The sequence below is a fragment of the Triticum aestivum genome, chromosome 7D (assembly GCF_018294505.1).
Source record: "Triticum aestivum cultivar Chinese Spring chromosome 7D, IWGSC CS RefSeq v2.1, whole genome shotgun sequence".
Taxonomy (NCBI): Eukaryota; Viridiplantae; Streptophyta; class Magnoliopsida; order Poales; family Poaceae; genus Triticum; species Triticum aestivum.
The window spans coordinates 35,714,936-35,720,281 of NC_057814.1; the positions used below are offsets into that span (position 1 = coordinate 35,714,936).

Here is a 5,346-nt window from a genome sequence, read left to right on the forward strand (position 1 = left end):
CGGAGTTTATTGGGAATTCTCATACAATATAGTGGACTCTGGGCTGAGAGTACAATACCTACCTCCTATAGCCCGTGAAAGATACTCGTTGAAAAAATGTTCTCAAATTTGAGAAGATGTTCACTACAGAAGCCTTCGTATCATGGGCGGCCACCCAAGATGCTCCTTGTGTGGCAACCATCCTACTTGAGGTAAAGAGCATCAATAGGAGATCCCCTGATAGACAATTTGGCTTTCGAGAACATTTGCTCCTGGCCACCAAAAATATTATTCCAAATGCAAAAAATGCAAAATAATTTAGACATGTACATATTCATGTGAAATTGTTATCAACAATTGTTTAGATGCAATGCTCAAGCATTTAGATCTTGCAAAGTAAGTTGGACGACATTTTTTTGACATTTCTTGACTACTTAAGTTTGTGTTTTCCATTGACGAGACAATACTACCCCGTTTCGCATGAAAATAGACATGCATGCTTTGAATACTAAGAGTCTAAGACGAACATGTGCACAGAGAAATCTGTTTTTATTTATTTATTTGCTATTGGTTTTGAATTTACTGTTCATCACAAGAGCAAAATGCTCCCGGAACCAAAACGCCATTCCCGTCCCCGAATATGCTCTTAAGAACTAGTAAGGGATTCTCCCTGCCTACAAAGTCCCACAAATTCCGACGATCCGAGCTTGACAAGGTCCCCCAGACTTCAAATATTGACCCCCCCCCCCCTTCGAACTCTAGTTGAGTTTGCTCAAGTGAGAGTGAGTGGTTTACATGCTCGTGGGAGCTACCTATGGCTTAGGGGGCCTTGATACATGAGCAAGACAATCCTTGATGAGATGTTGAAAGGGTAGAATGAGATAATCTCCGGTCTTTCGGAGTCTATGGGTTTCTAGTGGGCTAGGAGGAAATGTGAGTGAGAATTCCATCTACCTTCTGGATGCTTTCTTCTTGGGTTTGCGCTTCTTTTCTTATTTGCCATCATCTTCAACTTGGTCTTTTATTTTTCTCTCCTTTCTTTCACTTTATTTTTTAGTTGCATTTCTTTGACTCGTTGATCGTAAAGACTTGCGTTGACTGTCCATACGGATGCCATGTACTCCCTCCGTTCCAAAATAGATGACCCAACTTTGTACTAAGTTAGTACAAAGTTGGGTCATCTATTTTGGAACGGAGGGAGTAGGACTTAGGTGGGACCTCCAATATAATTAAGTTATTCCCTCAATATACTGGTATTTATGCACGTGCAATGCACGTCTTGCAATTATGGAATGATTTTGGTATAAAGAAAAGGGTCATATACATGCTAATAGATTCAAGGTAAAAATATTGCCGATATAAGAATGCAGAATATTTTGTTTTTGAGAAATAAGTCGAATATAAGTATTGCTGAGGTAGCAATTAGTATGGAAGTCCCACTCTAATGACACGGAGAAGAATTCGAAAGTTGTACAGTAGGAGTTTTGAAGCGAGAGGAACACCTCGATCCCATTCATTGGTAACCCGTCACACCCCAACCACTCCACTGTTGTTTCCTTGACAAGTTTGTGATGCCGGGATGGGACACGTTAGACTTTGTCGACCCCCAATGGCATATTTAGAGAGGGAGAGAGAGAGAGGGGGAGGAGGAGGAGGAGAGTCTAGACTAGACACACTCACAGAGAGCTTGAGAGTGATCCATGGCGACCTACCGTCCGGACAGCAACACCCTCCTGGCGGACGACTCGATTCTGGAGGTACACACGCATACCACCACATCGATCAGCTACTACTACTAACTATGTCGGCCACATGCATGATCGATGTCTCCCAAGTAGATTACTAATTTTGCACCCCACACCACATATGCAGTACGTGCTGGAGACGACGGTGTACCCGCGGGAACACGAGCGCCTGCGCGAGCTCCGCCTCATCACGCAGCAGCACGCAAGTACGACGACGACGTAAGCTCGATCTGTTTACGTTGTGTTCTTGCTGGCCTCTCCAGGCCCTTCATGGGCTCGTCGCCGGATCAGATGCGGTTCTTCTCCGTCCTGCTCAAGATGATCGGCGCCAGCAACACAGTCGAGGTCGCCGTGTTCACTGGATACTCAGCGCATATCCAGCCGTTCGTTCCCCCCCAGGACGCATAAAAATCGTCCTCTGGGGACGAGCCGACGATACAATCGGCGCTGGGGGTGGTTTTGCGTCCAGCCGTCGTCCCCAGACGCTGATATAGGCCCACTTTTCGGCCCACTTTCGGCGAATAAAGGGCCCATATGGGCGAGAATAGGCCCATATTCAGCGTGGTTCACCGTGGCTCGGCGTTGAATTATAAACATAAATATTTTTTATCACATAGTTCATCACAGAAAATCAAATAGTTAACAAAATAGTACAACAACAAATAGTTCAATACAGATAATATAGTTCAACAAATAAAAACTCATATTTCATCACACGTCGTGCCCGGCGTCGCCCTTGAGCCTCCATAGGTGCTCCACCAGATCCTGCTGCAGCTGATGATGCACCTGTGGGTCTCGGATCTCCTGACGCATACTGAGGTAGGCAGTTCAGGTTGCCGGTAGCTGGTGATCAACTTCGGCTAGAGGACCCTGCCTGTAGTATGGTTCAGTGTCAAACACTGGGTCTTCTTGCTCGCTCTCGATGATCATGTTGTGCAAGATGACACAACAAGTCATGATCTCCCACATTTGATATTTCGACCAGGTCTGAGCAGGGTACCGGACAACAGCAAATCGAGATTGGAGCACACCAAATGCTCGCTCGACATCCTTCCGGCAAGCCTTCTGCACCTTGGCAAAGTGGGACTTCTTGCCTCCTAGCACAGCGTTTGAGATAGTCTTTACAAATGTAGACCATCTCGGATAGATGCCATCAGCTAGGTAGTACCCCTTGTTGTAGTGCCGCCCATTGATCTCGAAGTTCACCGGAGGAGAATGACCTTCAACAAGCTTGGCAAAGACAGGGGAGCACTGCAGCACGTTGATGTCATTGTGAGTTCCTGGCATACCAAAGAAGGAGTGCCAAATCGAGAGGTCCTATGTGGCCACCGCCTCAAGTACCACACTACAACCGCCTTTGACGCCTTTGTACATCCCCTGCCAAGCAAAGGGCAATTCTTCCATTTCCAATGCATGCAGTCGATGCTTCCAAGCATCCCAGGAAATCCTCTTGCTGCATTCTGTGCTAGGATCCGAGCATTGTCTTCCGCATTGGGTGTTCTCAAGTATTGCGGTCCAAACACTGCCACCACTGCCCTGCAGAACTTGTAGAAACACTCTATGCTAGTGGACTCGGCCATGCGCCCATAGTCGTTGAGTGAATCACCGGGAGCTCCGTATGCAAGCATCCTCATCGCTGTCGTGCACTTCTGGATCGAGGTGAATCCAAGTTTGCCGGTGCAATCCATCTTGCAGTTGAAGTATCCGTCGAACTCCCGGATGGAATTCACAATCCTGAGGAACCTTCGAGACGATGCCGGTTCTTTGCTTTCACCCGCCCCGGCGCCGAGCCACCTCATCACGGCTTTTCATTGCTCGCCAGCAGCTGGGCGAGGGCGGCGAGCACCATGAGATGCTCTTCTTCCTGGACGTCGGCCTCGGCTTCCTCCTCCAGCAGCGCGCCGAGCGCTTCCTCGTCATCCGAGTCCATCACCGAGGCAGTCAAATCGCCGAACACCTTGCGCCCGGTGGGCGTGTACCCGCCGCTAAACTGCCCCTCCGCGGCGGGAAACGGCGGCCAAAAACGCCCAGCTGCTGTTGGAGGGGCTGCCTCGGCGAACTCTGCTATTTTTCCGGCGGGGATTGGCTATCTAGCGGTGAAGGGCGGCGCCGGGATATAGCTAGTGGCGGCCGAGGGCGCGGGGTGGGAGGCGAGTCGGGGAAGAAAATTTTGACTTTTCACCTAATGGCGTGGGCCAACCGCGCTTTTCCCCTGCGCCGGAGCCCCCGATTGGCCCCCAGTGCGCCGGGTTCGACCTGCGACCGCCAGGCCAAAAAAGGGCCGAACGCTTTTCAGCGTCCTGGGGACGCGATTGGGGCTTTTTTTGGCGCCAGCGCCGAAAAAATGGCTTGGGGGGGCCTGTTGGGGGCGCAGCTAGAGATGTTCTCACTGCTCACCACCACTCTCGCCCTCCCCGCCGGCGGCAAGGTCCGTCTCCGTCGTCTCTTTGTTTCATTTCATACATATACCACTAGTTCACCCAGCCGGAGCGTACGTACAGGTGGTGGTGATCGATGCGAACTGGGAGTACTACGAGCTGGGCCGGTCGGCGTCGCGCACAAGGTGGACTTCCGCGAGGGCGACGGGCTCGCGGAGCTCGACAAGATCCTGTCCGAGGACGGCGGCGCCAGGGCCGGCACTTCGACTTCGCGTACGCGGACGCGGACAAGCTGCAGTACGCGGGGTACCACGAGCGGCTGCTGCGCCTGGTGCGCGTCGGCGCCGCCATCGCCTACGACAACACGCTCTGGGGCGGCTCCGTGGCGATGCCCCGTGACAAGCCGGGCAGCTCCGAGTACGACCGCTGGTGCGGGACAGCCTCGTCGGGTTCAACGCCGCCGTCGCGGCGGACGACCGCGTCGAGGCCTGCATCGTCCCCATCGCCGACGGCGTCACGCTGTGCCGCCGCGTCAAGTGAGATGCATATCTACCAGCCGTGTCAGATGCATATCTGCCAGTAGTGTCATTTCGTCACAATTTATGTCCTTAATTACCTTGGTTTCTGACCGTTGTGACGATCTTTGCTTTAGAGTGGACCCCGTCATATCGAATCACGTCAATGCTTCTTTTTCTTTTTGCATCCCTCGCGTGAAAGGTATCTTGTTTTCTAAGGGCAACTTTCAAACGCGGTGCACCAAAACAAACACACTCAAGGATGCGTTTGATATGTTGCATCCCCTAAGAGCATCTCCAGCCGTTCGGTCCTATAGGACGCCGAAAAAACGCCGCCTGGGGTCGAACCGGCGTTAATTTCAGCGTAGGGGCGAACGTGTTCCCAGTCGCCGCCCCAGGTCACCCCAAATCGGCACAAACACGACACAAACTCGGCAATTTCATTCAAATTTGTACAAAAAACAAAAAAACATGATTTAAAAACAACTACGCCTAGCCCTACTACGCCGCTGCCGCCGCCCGCCTTCTACATGCCGAGGAGCATGTAGAACCGGGTGTAGTCACCACTGCCCTGCGACCCGCCAGCGCCGTCCCTGCTGCACCCCTGACCAGGGTCGCCGACACGCGGGGGTTGGACGGCCCGGGCGTGTCCTCATCGTCGCTGTCAAGGACAACGACGCCGCCCTCTTCGCGTCCGCGGCGCCGAGCTTTGATCTCCGCGTAGGCCCG

General features: G+C 52.0%; 1 pseudogene; it reads left to right on the forward strand.

Annotated features, from left to right (window-relative positions):
• The first annotated feature begins 1,595 nt into the window (after positions 1-1,595).
• Positions 1,596-4,755, forward strand: LOC123169083 (tricin synthase 1-like; annotated as a pseudogene).
• Positions 4,756-5,346: the final 591 nt, after the last annotated feature.